The sequence below is a fragment of the Bombus affinis genome, chromosome 7 (genome assembly GCF_024516045.1).
Source record: "Bombus affinis isolate iyBomAffi1 chromosome 7, iyBomAffi1.2, whole genome shotgun sequence".
Classification (NCBI taxonomy): domain Eukaryota; kingdom Metazoa; phylum Arthropoda; class Insecta; order Hymenoptera; family Apidae; genus Bombus; species Bombus affinis.
The window spans coordinates 14,865,901-14,886,811 of record NC_066350.1 but is presented as its reverse complement, the minus strand read 5'-3'; the positions used below and the strand labels follow the sequence as shown (position 1 = coordinate 14,886,811).

Here is a 20,911-nt window from a genome sequence, read left to right as displayed (position 1 = left end):
TCTTATTTTCTCATCTCGCGGAAAACACAAGCTGCAAGCCCCAATTAATTTTCAATTATACCCTCGACGTGATCTAGCCCTTCTATTTCCGTTAGTCACGCGACGTTGCACTTGACGCACGATCAACTTTTACATCATCGCAAGGGAGAGAGAGCCCTTCGTGTAAGAAGAGATAGCGTACAACATACGTCTCTCTTTTACTCCTTCTCTCTCTCCCTCTCTCTTTCTCCCTCGTTTTGTCCTTCTTTACTTTGTCGTCCGGCCTGTCCTTCTATTTATCACGATAGAAGAATTTCGTTGCATAAATCGTTAACGATATTGCGTGTGTAGAGTAAACAGACTTCTCTGTGCTCGTTTACGGTATATGGATCTCGCGTTTCGTTTCTTGTACTTGTATCAATTTTGGGAAAATGTGCGCTTGTATCTCCCGTAGGAATATTGAGATTCGTACGACAGGAAGAGACACGTCATAGATATTGTTAGCTCTTTCATCGCTAAGAGTCAAGTTTTAACGTAACTCTGCGTTATTACACGCTACGACGTTGCAATTCGAAGGTAACCGGTCAACAAACCAAGATGTTAGCGGGAATTGCACCTTTGTCCCCTTACAGAATCGCGCCTGCAGCAAATTCCCTTGGAAACCGATCGCGATAACTCGCCCGTACCTCGAGTGACACAAATCGGTTTAAACTTGTAAGTTTCTCATCAGGGTAACTACAATACCGACGATAGTCTAGAATTACTTCGAATCTCGAGCGAGATCCGGAATAGAACTAGAACGTTTCCAACAGTTCGTCAATGGAAAATTCGAAAGCTGATATTTGCAGTGCTAACGTGTATATGCAGGAAATAACAAGGAAGGAAAGATGAAATATCGAGCAAGCGAGTGTAAATGAACGCTTTGTTCGTAAAACAAAATTCTAGCGTGCCGTGAGAGCGCCATGTATATGTATATATTCCGCAGCTCTATGGTGCACAGTGCAGCAAAAGGACGAGCCGGCAATTCGTATCCAGCATGGAAAACCGGTCCAGTCCTCCGTGTCGCGGAAGTGCCACAGGCTGGTCCGCGGTAACGTTCTTGGTCTAACGTCCGTATACTCGATTAAAGTGAAACAATGAGAAGGCTCGATTCATTCACCGATTGACGCTGCATCCGTTAACGTGTAACGCCAACCATGCGGATAAGGCAAAAATTTCGAGATCGTCGATAAAAATCGTCATTGTGTCTTTCCCAGGCGTTTGCGATGGCGAGATTACGCGATGGAATTTCCAAAGACGAAACAACGCGATCGAGTTACGCTTCCTTACAGGAGAGCAACTTTTAAATTCGATATTTTGAATATTTATATATATACATATATATATGTCGAATCGTCGTTTGGATTTCGAGCGCGAGACGATTCTTCGTTAGCATTTGCCATCGTGATGTTCGATAAAGGTTGTATTTACATAAAATTATATTTCTTTACAAAGTTTGATAAATAATTAGTTTAACGGTTAACTAAGATAACAAACAATAAGTAAACAAATGCTTTTAATAATATTCTTGGGTTCTGTAACGAATCCACGGTCAACGGGAAACTTTCTGTACGTTTTAATATTTTTTTGATAGCTCACTGACACGTTCGCTCAGGCACAGGGTTTCTCTAAGACTGACTCCAAGACGATGACAGTAAACTCTCCAAGGAGATTGCAAAATAAAAGACAGATACAGTTACATATATCAAATACATATCGATCGGGAATATCAACAAATTGCCAAGCGCCGTAACCAGGCAGTTCCACATAAACCAGCATTGCTCCTGATCAAGACTCGATTGTTTATACAGCGTATCCCTTAACACTGGAACCTCCTTTGTAAAACATTTCGTTCATCCCGTGACCGTGGCTACGTTCGGCGACCAGTTATGTCACTCCGAGCCCAAGTATTGAGAAATCTTCCAAAAGAAAGGCTCGATGTCTCTACATCTCCGACATATATATATGTAGTATCTTAATGGGTCTTAGAGGAAAAGGACAAGTAATGATGTTTTGATTTAATTAATAATAATCGAAGCAACGAAATGATTACAATGCTGTCGTACGTCTTATTCTCATACGCGGCTTCCGACTTCCCGATTCACACTCTCTGGTTTCTACGCTCGCTCGCTCTCGCTTCTCAACTCACACTCTGCACACCTTTCGCATCCGTCCTCTCCGGCTTCTCAACTAATACTACCTTTAGCGTCTCTTTTGTCTTTTCTCACCGTTCGAGACACGTGTCCCGAAACGCCCGTGGCCAGGGTCACGCAGGCCCTTTCCACGAAACTATCCACTTAAAAAGAACCGACGACACATTGATGTACCCGACGATGCCGCGGCTCTCGCGACATTGTTTACGATTCGGCAGATATCTTAGGCCTTTTGTCCACGATACTACATATATGACGGGTTTTCGTTAGGATTTCGGGCGCGTGATAATTCTTCGTTAGAATTGGCCATCGTGTTGCACAACCAAGATTGTATTTACACGTATAAATATGTCTTTACAAAGTTTAACGAATAATTAGTTTAACGGATGCTTTAGACAGTGTTCTTGGGTTCGATAACGAATCCACGGTCAACGGGAAAACTCTTTGTACGTTGGAATATATTTTGTAGCACGCAGACGCGTTAACTCAGACGCTGGGTTACTTTCAGGCTGACAGCCTACACGATATCAGTAAACTCTGCAAGGTGATTGCAAAAATAAAAGACAGATACGGTCACGTTCGTCAATTACATATTGATCGGGAATATCGACAAAATTCCAAGCGCCGTTACTAGGCAGTCCCGCGTAAAACCAACATCGCTCCTGGTCGGCGCTTGATTGTTAATACAGCGTGTCCCTCGATATCGGTACTTCTTCTGTTAGATAAAACGTTCATCCCGTGACCGTGGCTACGTTCGGCGACCAGTTATGTCACCTCGAGCCCAAGTATTGGGGATCTTCCCAAAGAAAGGTCCGATGTCCCTACATCTCCGACGTATATATATTTGAATATGTAAGAGATACGAATCGTTGTAGCGTTTATTACCCATATACGGAGTCGAACAACGTTCGAAGTCGTTGATAAATATACATAGTTGGTTTAATCAGGTAGAATTTAGCGTGCGTTCATAGTTCAAAATTTGTAAAAATTTAGACAACATATAGACGCTGTTCGCGATTGAGAATTAGATGATTCGCGCTGGAATACTAAAACCAGCAGATATGTAGAAAGGTAGATTCGCACTCCTAGTAGCTTTGTTCAGCCTTACTCTCCTTCTACCTCTTCTTTCCTCCTTATTCTTTCTTTCGTTTCTTGTTCTTCTCGCTCCTCTACCATCGTCTTTCTTTTCCTTCTTTTTTTCTCTACCTTCCCACCACTTAGCGCACTTACAGCGTTTTTCCTGTGTGGTCTTCATTTAGCTACATGCCTCGAAAATGCTGATTACTCGAAAATAAAATACGCGCGATCGATCGAGGAATAAATTACACGTAAAAGATTTATGGGAGGAAGCGGCAGGAATCGAGTCGATTGCAAAACGACTCGACTTTATACAGCGTACGAAACACGACGAACGAGAAACGGTTGTGTACATTAATCGAGCAACGCGGTTCTCGTAAGTATGTACGAGACAAGCTGTTATACCGGTGTATTCCAATAATCTTCATTCTCCGACGAGAAAGTCCAACTCGAATAAAACGACCACTTTGCTCGATCGCGGTTCACGAAAACAAACTGCCGGCTAATAAATTCCTTGAAACGCGCAGTAGGGAGATACACGCGGTATATCTAGCAATCTTCAAACGAATAATAAAAAAGAAATACGTTCGTGCGAAAGTGAATAATACAGAAACGAGAGAATAAACGTTTACGCTAGTGTAACAATAGCGAATGATCGAAGATTTAATGCGCGAATTACGTACGAGATATGTGAAAATCCGACTATACGCGGCAAGAACGCGCGTTGCGCGTGTGAGAATCATAAAAATGTGATACGATTATGAAACCAGAACTTTATGAGTCATAGGAGAGTTGAGAGTGAAAAAATCCAGGATTCGATAGAGTGAGAATCATTGCGGTGACCCACGAAAGTAATATTTGTTCCAACACTTACCGCGGATGACTCCTATCTGCGTCTTTCGTCCGCGTTATATAAAACATTTTGAAATTTTATTAGCACCGTAATGAGACGCAACTGCCGTCGTTACGTTGGTAAAATTGAAATGCAATCCGAAAATGTACCTTGACGTTGCGACATATTTACCGTACATGTGCATATTTAATACAAAAATCGTTTTATTTCGAATTTTATCAACACGATCGCGATAATCGGATAATCAACGCAATAATGAAATTTCAAAATGTTTCGTGTAACGTATTCGCGAAAGATTCGCACGAATGTTCGAATAGCTTGGTATTTCGAGAAATTCCTCTGGCAGTATTTTTCATACGTAGGATCGAACGGTATTGTTCGTAGGTCGGGAAAAAAACGGCGACCGTTTAACTGTAAAAATGAGCGTAAAACCTGAAACCGCATGGAACACCGTTTACGCGCGACCACTTTACGTTCTGATTTAAGTACCACGGAAGTGCTATCGCTCGTGTAACGACACTTCAAGTGGGCGCAGCTCAATTAGCCTCGGAACAATGAAGAGAGCCGGGTAGTTCATTCAGCGATGGAAACGCTAAACATGTGATACACGTGTGCGCTTATTGAATCTCAAGTCACATCTTATTTACAAGCCAGACATCTTAATGGCCTTTAAATTACACGTTGCACGAAACAATTAGGGGATCAGGTTCCTGATCGATCTTCAAATTCCTAACGCCAAGTATAGGAAAATTAACCGTTCGATTTAACCAATTTAGGGACAATCGGTTTGTATAGGAGATTTCTATAGCGTTTTATCTGCTATCGAGCTTTGCTTCGAGTAATGGGAGTTCACGTCGAGATGCGGTAGAATGCCGTCTATCGGAAGAAAATTTTAATTACTACACGACTGACTGAACTTTCATAGATTGCGTCCATTTATCCGAACGTGAACTCCTATTAACCCTTGGCATACCAAGATGCGATTACTTAGAAACTCCAGTAAAATACATCTGTAATAATACTCGGACATACATATATACTATACGAATAATATTTATGACAAATAAAACTCACGATTGCCGGTAGATAATACTTTTATCGGATTCAATGGGAACTTTGTTATTACGAGGATTCGATAAAACGAACTGATATAATGGCGAAAATTTCCTTCTAAGGAGACGATTCTTTAAACTTCTTTCCAAAGGTTCGAATAAATGAAATTCTATTAGAATAAGGATTCACCGATTATTCTCTGTTCAAATAATTCAATAAGCTTATCCAACATCAGAACCTAATTTAATCGAACCTACTAAAAAATTTTCCTTCAAAAAATGCGAATATTTCCGAAAAAAATAAGTCTGTACTTTTATTGGAATAGAAACACGATTTTACACAGCCAGTTATTTTTATCGTAATACTGTAATCGCGATAACGTATACGTACATAGCGTACTTAGATGTATGTTACCATAGATCGATAATTACAGAGTTCCGTTTCAATAAATGAGATCAAACAAATGCAGTTCTACGATATCGAAGAGTAAAAAGGAAATGCGTGGAAATGTGACACAAGTGTACAACTTCGACGAGTGTAACGTATCATGTATACGTCTGTTTTATCAAACGTTTAAGACACTCGAGAAAAACTTCGAGAAACACCTTGAGTATCGATAAACCGATTCGAGCCTGGCGAGTCGCTAATTATTTTGAGCGATGCATTAAAACGAGGCCGGTGAACTATTTTTACTGCGATTCCGTAAGTGCGCAACCCGTACGAACACACAGGTGAAATTCCCGATCCGAGGTAGAAAGAAAGAAAGAAAAGCCGAATGGTAATTAAGAAGTTTTTAATACGGGAAAAATTTCAACGAACCGGTTTTCGCCCGCTTGGCGCGTTAACGAATTTGTTCTTTTTCTTTCTTTCGCCGGAAGAAAAAAATATGTACACGTTGGAAACCGAGGCTGCCACGAGCCGAACCCAAGCTGTACTCTGCACGCGCTGCAATTTCATGTTCACGCTTTCGCCCATTTTTCCATTAACGACGCGAGTAAATATCCAGGTTGCTTCCGTGCCGGTCGTCACTCGAATAGAACGCTTTTTAACAAAACGCCAAACATATAGTAAAACTTGCTACACGTATAATGACTCATGAAAGTATTTGAACGCTTATACGCGTATTTTAATGGCTATATATTGTGCGTGTGTCGTAGAAATTTGTTCGTATCTCATTGGCGCTACAACGAGACACGACTATCACGATTATTGCGTATAAGTTACATTAGGAAAATGAAAAACAATCAGGAAGATTATCTAGAAGCGTATATGAAGGTTACAAGACGTTTGCTGGAGGTATAAACTTGTTAAAAAATTAACATACACGGTACGAAGGATTGTATCCATAAATATATTAAAAATTAAATATCTCGTGGTTCCTGCATATATTTTTAACTTTATTTCGAACATGGTCGTATCTCGTTACAATATATACACTCGTAAAAATTTTCTCCGACAAGTCTTCGAATATTTCATCCAATACGTATGCTCGAGCGCAACGGGGATTCGTTGAACATCAAGATAAAAGGAATGACACGTCCCGAAAAATCACCGAGTTGATTCCCCTTGCTTTCTTCCGCTATTTTTACCTATTAGAGTCCACTGACCCGCTCTCTGTGTACGCACGTGTTCGCATAGACTGTAACAAAACCGTAAGACAAAGTACCGGTATATGTGGTTGTTGTGGAAAACTCATTAACCCTTAACTACGGTCCTCCGTATCTTTGCCATTACTACGAACTATACGGAGTCTCTTAAATTACCTGGTGATTGCATTTGTTAAATTACCGTGGCATACGGATTAATGTATGTAACTATTTTGTTTAGCGATATGTATACTCGTTTGTCGAGGATTTTTCTACTATTTCTCATTAAATTACGCTTAAATTCTAGAGCTTCTACATTTCTTTATCAAATCCCTAATGAAGCAAAGTTTAATCGAGATTGTGTAATTAGAATTCAGTTTAATTTGTACGATATTTAAGAAGGTTGGTACATTGGTACGATATTTAACAAGGAAGGTACATTGGTTTGTGCAATTTATTGAGACAAATGTACTTGGTGTTTATATTATCAGTTACACCATCAGTCGATAGCTATTGTTTGATAATGTCTTCACATTTTTCTTTAAATGAACGATATTTCTGAAACAACGTTATTACTAGACGATAATAGGAAAAGGAAACTTCGTTATACCGTTCACAAACAGAAAAATTCTCGTAAAAGATAGTAAATTCTGTTTGAGGAGCTAATGGACGAGGACAGGAAGATTTCTTCGTTCTTTCGAGAAAAATAAGAAATTTTATTATAAAACAGATTTCGAGTCCTGATTACAGGTTAACAGGACACTGTTTGGACAGACCTGTTTGTTCAAACACGTCCACGAAACTTTGCTTTATCTTTATGATATTAGATGTTTAGACGTTGCCCGTATCATTTTCAATAATAAATGATTTTATAAATCTTGTCTCTTCAAACAAACGAAACATTAATTTGAGAAAGTTTTATTACCAAAATACGTTGACGTTGCCAGTCAGAAGTATCGTAAAATTTTCTGAATGAATAAAATTTTCACAGTGTCTGGATATATCAAACACACACCACCTACAACAAACAGTCACATTTAATTTTATGCGACGATATTTCTTCGTCCGAATGAAATAGCGTTCCTATCGCTTCTCGTCCGAACACGATTATAAATCGATCTTTAAATATCCATTAATAAAACCTATAAATAAAATAATTCGCTTTAAAATACACTTGCTCGAATTCGAGGTATAACGGTATAAACGTTTATTCGACTTAAGGATCTTTAAACTTGTCCAAGTATACTTGTATAGACGTAGCAACCTGTAAGAGGGAGAAATAAATAAGCAAACAATCGAGAAAAAAGAAGAACGATATGCAACTGTTATTCTAGAGGCTGCAGTACGTCTAGGCGGTGACGTAAATTTCTGATAAACCAGAGTTCGTGGATTAAAGTCGTCGAGTATCGACGCACCACACTATTAATAGCGAACAGAGGAAACCTATTCGTTCCCTATTTTTATAACCGAGCGGCCGCCGCTAGTTCGTGCATCTTCCTCATGCCTTCGAGCCACCTTCCTGTGCCTCCTCGCCAATTACATTTAGGCCGTCGTGCCTCGTTTAAGTATATTTATCCTGTTTTCCGCATAATTGCGGCCACCGCTATTTAAAACGTTTCGGAATAAAATGTAGAAACGCGACGCACGGGAAATCGACGGAACCGATTCCTTCCTTCCACTTTCACGTGATTTAACGCATGCTAACGTCACGATCGTGCAGCAAGATTATTTTCACATTTCGAGCCGACCGGTAAAAAGAACAACGTAGACGACGTTCGTCGATACTTTAAAAAAGAAATGGATTTTTTAAAAATAACTAATGCTCGTGCAGGCTATTTAGAAAAATAGGAGGAAAATATTAAAAATATAAAACCAGGCCTAAATGAAAAACAATACGCTCGACTTTATGAAGCTGGAAACTCTACTTTGACAATTATCTTTCTTACGTCACGCGTTTATCATTCGGCGGAAAAAAAGGCCAAAGTCAATTTCAACGAATCGCGTGTTTAATATTTCCTTATGTACGCCACGGTATATGCTCTTTATCGCTGGTTATGTCGCATCGTGACTACAAATTTCTCCACAGTGGTTGTTAAAGAAATCGAGGTGCACAGCGGAAAAAAATGGTTCTCGTGTTTTTAGAGTTTAACGCGTTATACATCGCTTAAAATTACAAGTAAAAGTTGAGAGTGACGCGGAATAAGATGATGAATAAAACGATCCCTTATTTTCATTTATACGAGAGAATATAAACTCGTGACATATATTGAAAAATATATATTCGTCCTCTTAGAAATCCTAAAACACGACGTTCCCCCTTCTTTTCGATGGTACACCTATCGTCACACGTATCTTTCGACGATTATCTTCGAGTACCGTGCGAAACGATTGTCGTATCGAAAGAGCTATTACAAAGATCATACACGCGATGACTATCCAGATATCGAACTAATCGTTATCTCGAAATAATATCTATTCGAATCTTGTATACGTGGATTAAGCTGCATCTTGGTTGTTCCCATGGTGGCAACTTAAAGGCTCTCTACTTTCTGTTTAAGCATTACTCCCACATTGTACATCTTCACTTCCCAGCCTAAATATAAGTTACACGTTCGCTCCCTAACGTCTATTTTTGAATTCGTTTCTACGACGGCCTTTCCCTTCTTCCGATAAACAGGACGAACGATCCTCTTTTCCACTGTTTTTTCGTTTCGCCTCTTTTGCCTGTCGACAGGGCCTTGCCGCTTTTTGTATTTTGTTGCGAAACTTTTCTCGACTGCCAACGCTCGTTCAACGAGAAGCTCATTCGCCGTGACAATGGAGAATGAAATAAAGGGTCGAAGGATGTTTTAAGCGACGTCAGGTACTCTTCGGAAACTCATTTCCGAACTTGAGGAAACGCCAGCCAAACTACTGGGATAATGCCGTTCTCTGTCTGAGTTCGTTTTCGCTCCATAATTTATTCGTATTCTCTTCGTTCTTCATTAGTACTTAGTTTGTAGTAATTAATTTAATTCGCTCTTCTTCGTCCTTGTTTTATAGCTTTCGTGAAATATATTTTATTTTTTCCATTGCTCCTTTTCGTATTTTGTATTTTTAGAACGTTGAGTGATAAGTAATTCCTTTAATTTTATATTATCGTTAGATGAATATCGATATCCTCTAAAAATACAAAATATAATGAAATTAATAAAAGAATGGGTTATGGGTGTTCGTTTATTTTTTGAAATCCTTAATGTACATCTTTAATAAACAAGAGGCAATTGTAGAACAGACTGTGTAGCTACATGCAGTTCAGGAAACGAAACCGTACGACTACTATTCGTTGATTTGCACTTTGATATCTCGCTACGTACCACAGACATGGTCCTAATATCTTTCCAATGAAAGAATCGACCACATGTTCAAATTCTTTCTCAAAATTCCCTAAAACTTGCGTCTACACTTAAACAGTCTTTGAAAAATGAGCATCATACGTCTTCGAAATGGCCATTCGATAATTCGCACGATGTACTAATGTCCTTACGTATCTAAGTGATCATCGTGAACATGCAAATAGTCCCTTCGATAGTCAGCGTGCAAGCTGTTCCTCAATTACGGTTGTAACGTTCTAGTTCCTATTTAGGAAGGAAAAAGTTGCTTTCATATTTGCACAATCATTAATACATTGTTCGTTTCCGGAATAAAAAATTCTCATTTTTCAGTTATTCTGGTTTGACCACCGTTCTCAAGCTTATTAGTCTAATTCCTTCCTTAACGAGTGTCTGATTAGGTTCTTAAAATTTGTAACACGCGCTTCTTCGCGCGGATTTACCGTTTTATATTTGCTCGCAAAAACATAGGGAGAAAAAGTAACAACCAAAAGTGTGCATCTAACGTGCACATTTAAGGATTCCTTTTGCTCAAAGAACATCTGCTTCCTTTCCAAGCAACAGACGCCACCGCGCAACGACGGTTTGCGTCGTCCTGTTTTTACTTTTACCAACCAGACGTCTAGTGATTACAGCCTGTATATTTGGCTGCGAGATAAGCCCATTTACATACGTTTAAACAACGATTGCTCTGACCTAATTGCGTGTTATCGTTCAACGAGCAAGTGTAGCGTAGTAATCATCGTCTAGTAGCGCGTTGCAACTCAAAGGAAAACGACAAATGGATCGAAGAGGATCGCCACTGTCGAACGTTGTTGTTCCATCGAAACCTAATCGCTGGAGTCTCATCGTGTAACGCGAAAGCCAAAATTGAGTCGTCCAAACACGTGCGTGCGTCTCTATCGCCGTTTAATACGCCTATCATGCGCATCGACTAGCAGCGAATAAGCGTGGGTGTACAAGGTGTTACAGAAAAAATGGACTCTGAGATTTGCCGTGAATTTTGCTTTTGTTTTATCGCCACCTTACTTTCTGGCCATTTTCTACCATATTCTACTGAACTGATTTAACGAACTATTAACGAAGACATACGGTATGTCCGTTTTAGGTATATACACGCGATTATTGGTGTAACTATAGAGAATACGAAAAAACATTTCGGACAAAAAGTTGCATGGTATCAAAGGGGATTTATATCACCTGATTAATATCACCGTTTAATTTGCTTTCGTAGGTGGCCAAATAGACTTCACACGAAGGTAACATACCTTCATATTTTTATAAATAAAATATCTTCTAAACTAATAAATAAATAAATTAATAACCGATTTTTGTAAAGAAATCCCAGAGGTGGGTGTATTATTGTATTTGAAACTATACATTTTCACTTAGAAAAAAAGGTATGTCACCTTCGTATCGCCTCTAATTAGCTATCTACAAAATAAGTTAATTACACCAGATTATGTCGCATTTATCATCGCACAACTTTTGCGTCAAACCATTTCTCATATTTTTCATAGAAACAATCGCGTGTATATATTTAAAACGTACATTTGTATATACGTATATGGATATTGTTCCATTTTAAAATTATTTGAAAACAAAGCGGTGACGCTTCTCTTATCCCGCATGCCCTGCGTTTATACTTTATTAAGAGGAGTGAAAAATGTTGAGAGAAGTACGTCCGTTCTAAACGTAGAAAGAGAGCAAATAGTAAAAAATAAATCTCAAATAATAAATAAAATCCAGCGATCGAAGAGACTATTTGTTCGATCCTCCTCGTGCTACGTTCGTCTTTCACTGAAGCGTTCCAGTTAAATGTAACAATAGATAGATAAATGAATAAATGCAAAACTCGATATAACGTCCAAACAATTGATTTTAAATCCTATGTTCGTTGAACTTTTTTCACTTCTCTTAACGAATATTACGAAGTTGTATCTAGAACGGTGGAAAGAATGGAAAAGAAAGAAGAGGATAGAGCCAAAGTGGGAGAGCGCAACGTAGAGTAATAAGACACGAAGTGGATAGTACAATTAGACGTAGATATAGTTTATGGTTGTTTGGTTTAAACAGAATCCTAATCCTAATTAATATATGCCAAAAAGGTAAACGTTGTTGCAAATAAGAAAGAAAAGATCTCACCAAGTCTCGAGACTCCTTTTTTGCATCAACCTGTACACGTGTTGGTCGCCACGATAAACGCATGGATTCGAGTATGTGTTGTACCTCACCGATATCGTAATATCCGTTGAGTAACTACGAGTAATGGGTACTTAAGGATTATATCGAATTCACGAACCCTTACCAAGAGTCGATTTAACAATATCACGATTAATTGGCCGTCAGCTCGACACAAATTCTTCGCTCTTAATCTAATCGCGAGTACCGTTTCAATTATGTCTCGCGTACACCGATACACCTTCCGTATTACATTTTTCTCTCCTTTTCACCAGACGCTAAACCCAAATTCAAGCAACCACGCGTTTTATATCCACCCTATATTCACATCACGATTTATAACTCTTATGTGGGCAAACAAAATGTTGCGGTTACCCAACAAGTGTATAAGATCGAAGCTTTAGTATTTTATCTTGCATAACATTTTAATATTTTATCTTGCATAACATTTTCATATTTTATCTTGCGCAACGTTTTAACATTTTATCGTGCATAAACTTCGATGCTAAAATTTTCACCGCGGCTTCCTTGCACGCTGATTTACCAACTAGTAATATTAGTAAAACGGTTAATTACCAAACTTGTCGGTTACCAAACTATCGTGTAAGAGCGTTTATCGATATTCGTCGGTTGTAACTTATGCCTTGCAAAATGTCGTCGATGATATCGGTTTAACGGTGCAAGGCAGTCTAGAGAGTAAAACAATTGTTCAAAGAAACACAAAAGTTGGTATCCGAGTACCTGGTTGTCCACGCTGATGTTAAACCATCTTTCGTTTCAAAATAACCGGTGAGCAACAGAAGTAACGCGAGAAACCAGCTGATAATTCGTTCGAGTGGCAGACAACCGTTGCAGCATCAGAAAGCGGGGAAAAAGAGAAAAAAAAGAAGAAGGAAAAGAGAGAGAAACGAGAGACCACTGAGAGGCTGGAAACACCTACTTTCGACGAGACTTCGACGCCGCTGGTGCAATATCTGACAATTCGTCGATGTGCGAACTACTCGCGCGACAATATCACGTTCATTTCGTTAATTACGAATAACAGACGTTTGTACGAGTCTCGTGGAATTTATGTCGTCTCCAATATCCCTTATCGAGCATCGTATCTAGAACGACGTTCGGATTATTAATTGGCTGTCTCCAGTTCTATTAGAAAGGATCGAGTCTACAGAAATTGACGTCGTCCCTGCGAAGGGTCAAACAGTCTTTACGAGTTTTTGTAGTCTTGATTTCTTGTCATTTTTCAAGATAAAACGTACGCCGAACAGATGTTAAGGTTAAAATCTCGGCAATTTCATAAGATCTAAGGTCCCGTTAATGAACTCAGAAAACGATGGAAATGGCCTTAATAACAATCGTTTGGGGATAATATACTTTTTAGTATGTAGTACCCTTGATAATAATCGTGTTTCGGCCCGAGCATAGATATTACAAAAACGGGCGTTATTGTTAAATGTCGTTTCATATTCGATAATATTTCTCATCAGTTTGGGAATCGGCTGATTTTTTTTTTTAATTTTTTGTTTTATCGGAGCATCAGATACTCGATGAAAATATACAGACGGAGTACAGAATGAAAGATCGATCGTTTTATAATTTTCAATGGTTGAGATAATAAAAGCGCTTTATTTCAAACGTTTTGCATATTAGACGAGTGTTGAATTACCGATAATAATGATTTTAAACAGACATACAGAGAATATCCATCGAAGAAAACTATAAATGTTCCGTCGACTCTATAATTCATCGTATTTTATAGTTTTGCATGGCAAGTGGAAAGATTATGACTCGTGCGTTATGCATCGATTATAATTCACATAGCACATGCAGTTCGAAAATGGGATAATTCAAAATGATTTGAATCAAGATGGGGAATTACAAAAATATTATTTCACCATTTACCGTTTCCTAAGATCTATTCCTTTCTAATAAATAATTCTATTCCACGCTTCCAAATAACTTTCCGCTTTGCCTGCAAAACTTGCTTCAGACGTGTCGCTTTTGTAATACATGTAACATACACGTGCTACACCTCGCGTTATTATTACGACTCATCGTACATCGTTATTTCTTAAGACGTTAAGATACATTATATTATATATTACGATAATATTATTATAATATATATTAATACTATATTACAACAATGGTACAAGAAAAGCATCGTATATGTAAGTCCTATAGCAAAGTCCCAAGACTAAAAATACGAAAAGAAGAAAGGAAAGCGGAAAAACGGTCGTCATAATGACCACCTTCGAGGCTCTAGTAATAAATATTAAATTTCGTCAATGGATAGCGACAGTCGGACCGACGTCGAACCAGATCCATTTGCCCGTGATTACTATAGTAATGGATACCTCGGAGGTCTTTCTTTGTATCGATCTGACGGATATTCCAAAAGTACATTACGTACAGCGACCACTTCGAGTATATATCGGGGCCACCTTCCAGGAAAATCCACGACGGAAGGAAAGGAAAGGAAAGGAACGGTCGTAATATACGTATATAGGAGAGTGCGATTCTTCCTACGCTTTTATCGAATAGAAACGAATCGCGCGGAAAACTCCGGCCCGATCTTGTTACCGTCACGGGTTATGCGATCTGGAAAGTGAGATCATTCGTATTTCTCGCGCGAGGCGAATAACAGAGAGTCTCTCCTACACGCCGCGACAAGATATTCTCGTCTGAATGAGCGTAACGCGTAGAAAACCGTCTCTCGTTGCTGTTCCATCCACTGATTCGCGTTCAGCTCCAACAATGTTAAAAGACCCGTTGTAAATCGTAACGTTCGAAGGTTTACGATACCATTGACATCGATGATTCGCACGAGCTACCGGAAGCCGGAGGACAGGCACGTGGTTAATGGAGCATATCGAATAAACAAGATATTTTACGTCAAATCGAATCGATAGAAATTTTGTCCGTTCCTGTTCTCTTCTTTCGTCTTCCTAAGGCTACGAGGGCAGAAAGAATCGAATTTTGTAGTTTTTACGAGGGACCAAGTATAATAGAATTCGATAGGTCGTCAGTCGATGAAAAATCTGTCTTTTTATTTGATTTTCGAGCTGAATATGTATCCATCTTGTTGGCAGTTTAAAAAATATTATCTACCTACCTGTCGCGGTATTAAAATATCGAACAGTAGCTTTGGTTTTTACGAAACCTCGTCAAATTATGGGCGAGCTACTTTTAAGAGGCTCGTATCTTTGAACCTAACGGTTCGATCTAATCCAAAACAAATTATTTCCTTTCCAACTACCTTAGCCGCTAACTGATATTAAAATCAAGAAATCAACGAATGGGCTATGAAATAAACTTATTAACTTACCGGTTCTCCTTCGTTTATTTCAATTTTTATTTCATCGATATTTTCCTTCATTCGTATTCGTATAATTGTATCGCGAAAACCTATACAGTTTACTCCTCGCTGTTTACGATTCACTTACGTTTATACGTGACGATTATGTATTATAGTTTACTATAACACGTTTAGAGGAACAAATTAGCTACTTATTTTTTAATCACGATCGCTGAGTGAATGAGAAATAAAGAATTTAATTAGCGAGGAATTCGAAGCTTCCATGTCGAGCGCGTAATTATTTAATATTAAGATCGATACACGATCGAACGAAATAAAACGATTCACCTGATCGGAATAATTATGACGTGATGTATAATATAACAAGATGGTCGTAGTAAACCTGACTCATAGTACCCACATCATCGTCGTGCGAATACGCAACAAATTGCTTAGGATACTAGTTCTTAAATCGTGACCCTTTCCAGTAAATTGCTATAAACTTCAGCTTCCTGTTAACCACGAAGTATGTACATAAATCGTGTCGTCGGGTTTTCTTCTTTGGTTATAGATAGACTACGGATGTTTATGGAAATTCAGATGTTTATAAAAACAACCGAAGGAACTGACGCCCGATCAAAATTCGTCTCATCCCCTGAACGTTGCAACGAGCATTTTACTTTGAATATTATGTACATCGGTGCAGATTATACGAAGAGTAAGATGACTAACGCGAGTCGTTTTTATGACTAAAAAGAAACATAGTATCTTAGAACAAATAATAAAAATCAACTTGTTGCGTTCAGAGATACGAAAAGCTCTTAAAAGCGGCTTATGACAATTATTAAAAAATTATCGTAAAAACCGAAGGTATTATCGTCGAGACGAGAAACAGTTTAACGTTTTTCGATATTTCAATATCGCGACGATATTTTTAAAATGACGAAGAGAATTGAACGATGCGTATTGCTCTGCGGTAAAAAAAAAAAAAAAAAAAAAAGAAAAGAAAATGAAAAAGACATTTGTCGCGTCGTTCTCCCGCAGCCTTCGTACGAACTCTATATATTTTTGTAGATTCTAATTTCTCATAAATTCGCAAACATCCGCAGTCTAGTTATGGCTTCCTTTGCCAAACATCGTGCGCCGTCTAATTTACGAGTTCGTCGCGACGCGTCCGACCGATTGCTCCTCCGTGTAACTTTATGAAAAGGCGAATAAATTCCTTTCAATCTGCCTCGCGTCCGCCGGGCAAGGCTCTAAAGAAAAAAGGAACGAGATAACGAACCGTCGTATATACGGTCAAGAACAATGGAACATGGAAGAAGAAGGAATATAATTAAGCAAAATGTGATATTGTACGTGTCCTCGAGGAATTTTTCTCTTTCTGCTAGCTGAAACATCGATGAATATTCAAGCGCGTTGAAACGATACTCCGAAACTCGACGCGTTAAATATTAGGACTTAAATATTAGAAAAGTCAAATTGAGAAAACAGAATTATCGTCGAATAATACGTTATAAATTATTCATGGTTGTAATAACGTAGACTTGGCACGATGTTTGATAATGGTACCTCGGCGCACAACACTCTAAATTTAGTTTGAAAAGAATTCATTGTATACGAGAAAGAAACGAATTTATGAAAGAGAATTAATTTCAACCCTCTATAATCGGAATTCTGTTTCTGAGAAAAGATTGCAATGGAGCTTTAAAAAAGATTCAACCTTCCAACGCTCGTATATTATTTATTATTCAAGAATCGATAATATTTCTCAACTTGATACTATTAAATCTTAATATCGAATCACTGTGTGATATTCCTATGAAATGTGAAAAAAGAAAGACCTTGCTACTCGTGTTCGCTTTTATACCTAAGAAAAAGAAAGAAGGAGCGCGACGCAAAGGATTCTCTCTCCTATAAGATAAATTCTTTTCTCTTATTTTTCTACTATCGAAAGCAGCAGAGAAACGAAGGATAGCAACAAGTTCGGAATATTCCATCTGCTAGAAATTTGACTTATTTTCTCCTATTCAGATACGATTCACACTCGGCTGATCGCGCCTGATACATCGGCACGCGCCATTCTTCGAAAACCTTATTCAAAATATCCGATAATGCATCGAGATCTGTAATCCGCGCGCTCGAGTAACTATACATCGTTCGACGACTGACGAATATCATTACCGGCAGGTAATGAAACTTAATCGCGATTTCGCGCCGATTCGACGCGCAACCACTTTCCCCAGTTCATTAGACCGATTTAAGACCGATAATGACACGCATCAAGGAGAATGGAAAATAAAATGTTCAATTTGCCAATAACGCGATGTTACGACGTCACGCTCGACGAATTCCAAAGTTTAAGCAAAGTTCATAGTTTATCGAACGAAACCGAGCTTGGCTAATTATATTCGTAGCAACGGTTCTTTTCCAACTCCTCGACCAAATTATTCCAACGCTGCGAGCCATTCTTTCCAGGCACGCTACTTCTGTTTCTCGGTAACTAAGACGCTAGGCTCGTTCCTTATAGAACAGCCTATACCCGGAAGCTTCGGCGTATACAGCATTATCGCGCAAAAGCCTCAGAGATCATCTGTTGGAGGATCTTGCGTAGTTGCAAGTAAACGCATATCGGCTATAGTCTTGGAATGGCTACTAAACGCGCGTACTTTTAAGCAACGTTTCCACGTACTGTTACGTGCAAACGAATTTGAAACTAGTTCTTTAAAATAGTTCTCTGCAGGCAGCTTTTTATAGTAATTCTCGGTTATTGTTTCGATCGACTTACAAAATGACGATATGAAACGAATACAAGGGCATAAATCTCGATAAACGATACGATTGTATACGTATGTGTGCATACATAAAATATCGACCTGATTCTTTTTGTACGATACAATGATTAAAGCGATTAAAGCAATGGCAAATATCTTTTTATTCGTCGGTGAGAACGAAACATTTCTGCCTAATAACTAAGCTAAGATTTTTCCACCGTATTCTAAATCGACCTATGAAAAGTATGTCTTCTACTGCGAATCATACGAGATACAGGATGAGAACCGATCTTCCGTCCATTTCATTGGGAAAAAAATTCTCGACGCGATTTTCATATCAATCTATTGCTACCTATCGCTCATTCTTATAGCAGGGTCATCGCGTAGTTAATATTTCGAGAAAACTGCAGCGAAGCTCGCGGAGGAAAACGTCGATGCGAACGAAACATTTCTGCCTAATAACTAAGCTAAGATTTTTCCACCGTATAACAGCTGCGTCTATCTGTTTCGTGAATCTTTCGAACATTCTAAATCGACCTACGAAAAGTATGTCTTCTGCTGCGAATCATACGAGATACAGAATGAGAACCGATCTTCCGTCCATTTCATTGGGAAAAAAATTCTCGACGCGATTTTCATATCAATCTATCGCTACCTGTCGCTCATTCTTATAGCAGGGTCATCGCGTAGTTAATATTTCGAGAAAACTGCAGCGAAGCTCGCGGAGGAAAACGTCGATGCGAACGAAACATTTCTGCCTAATAACTAAGCTAAGATTTTTCCACCGTATAACAGCTGCGTCTATCTGTTTCGTGAATCTTTCGAACATTCTAAATCGACCTACGAAAAGTATGTCTTCTGCTGCGAATCATACGAGATACAGAATGAGAACCCATCTTCCGTCCATTTCATTGGGAAAAAAATTCTCGACACGATTTTCATATCAACCTATCGCTACCTGTCGCTCATTCTTATAGCAGGGTCATCGCGTAGTTAATATTTCGAGAAAACTGCAGCGAAGTTCGCGGAGGAAAACGTCGATGCGAAAGCGAAGCATGTACACATTTAACGTGCTCGGCCTAGCAAGGTCGGCGAAGAAAGCGACCAAGCAGTCGGAAAGTTCACGATATTGCGTGCGAATTCTATAGACCGTCACAGCGAGATAATAGCGACGCTACCTGGACGTGTACATGTTTCTCAGAGCTTATTACAAGGGACAAGGACACCTCGTCTGTCGTCCCTTTACGTGGTATGTCTCTGCATACGCGTGCGTGATTGCATTTGTCAATACGATAATCTTTGCGTATTGTTGTGTAATCCCGTAGTTTACCATCTGTGTGCACGCTGACACACGAAATCCATATGTTTTCACGTGGTATGTAGGAATGCACTGTCTGTAGAAGAGATACCGCGCGTGGTAAAGCAGGATAAGCTGAGCAGTAGGTGTTCGTTGAAAATTAATTTCGCGCCATCAATTAGTAAGAATTATATATTATGCGCGAGTAAAGGTAGCCTGGAAAAAGTGTTGCACGGTGAGATGCCGCGAAGAAACAGCAGATAGAAAAGAAAAAGGAAGACGAACAAGATGGTAATAAAGTAGAAATAGAGTAGAATAATCCATATTTCTAGATATGGTCGAAATTAAAAAAATAATAACAATGATATTATTATGTGCAATTTTACTGCAAATTTATTACAATTTACAAGTGGTTGTGAACGGTACAAATTTGAGAAAATGGTTCGAGATTAGGCGCTGAAAGAAGGACGCATGGTCGCCCAATGGTTCTAGGTGATTGGCGATGAATACATCCTATTTGATTAAGCGAAGAAGATTAAAATTATAAAATAAAGAAACGGAGAATTTTTAAATAATCTTTGCGTCTGGTTCCAGCTGCTTTGCATTATGCCGAGTCGTGGTTTATTTTCTGTTCTAAGCTATTCGTAATTACATCTGATCGTAATCTTATTTGCAGTTAACTGCATTACACGCTATTTTTCACTCCTCCGAAAATAACAACATGAATTAATTACAGCATTTTATTATACGGTATATTATACAGGTAAATATAAGATCAATTTAGAAATCAATCTAAAATAGAAGCATCTTGAACGTCAAGTTGCAATCGTCATTTATAAATCAACATTCAACGCTCTTGTTCGCAATCTTTCGTTATAATCATAAGATAGCAAACTCTTTGTTATCTTCCCATTCCTGTAATAATCATTATATACGAAGAACCGTTTTAGTGGTAAATTGATTTATGCTTCTAACGCTATTCGAGCACTATTTTCCCTAAGAACTTTTCGAATTTCAGTTTCGTTCAGGAAACACGTGTACCTTCGGGTCTGACTAATTTTACGATCACGCTATATCTCTTCCAACAACAGTACGTACTCGCGTACCTACGTATAGAGTATGGTACGTATAAAGCATATCCGAGCACGCGAGCCAGCTTGTCGCGCTTATTCCGCTTGTGCCTGCCGGTATTCACGCTAACGACGAGCTTGTGTTCCCTGTCTGTTGAGAGGAGACGCGCCGTTTAATCT

The 20,911-nt window shown here is 38.7% G+C and overlaps 1 protein-coding gene across 1 annotated transcript in view; it reads right to left on the bottom strand.

The window, feature by feature from the left end:
• LOC126918439 (dual specificity tyrosine-phosphorylation-regulated kinase 2-like) overlaps positions 1-20,911 on the bottom strand; it is a 44,607-nt gene that overhangs the window by 18,949 nt on the left and 4,747 nt on the right. The gene's annotated exons all lie outside the window — the stretch shown is intronic.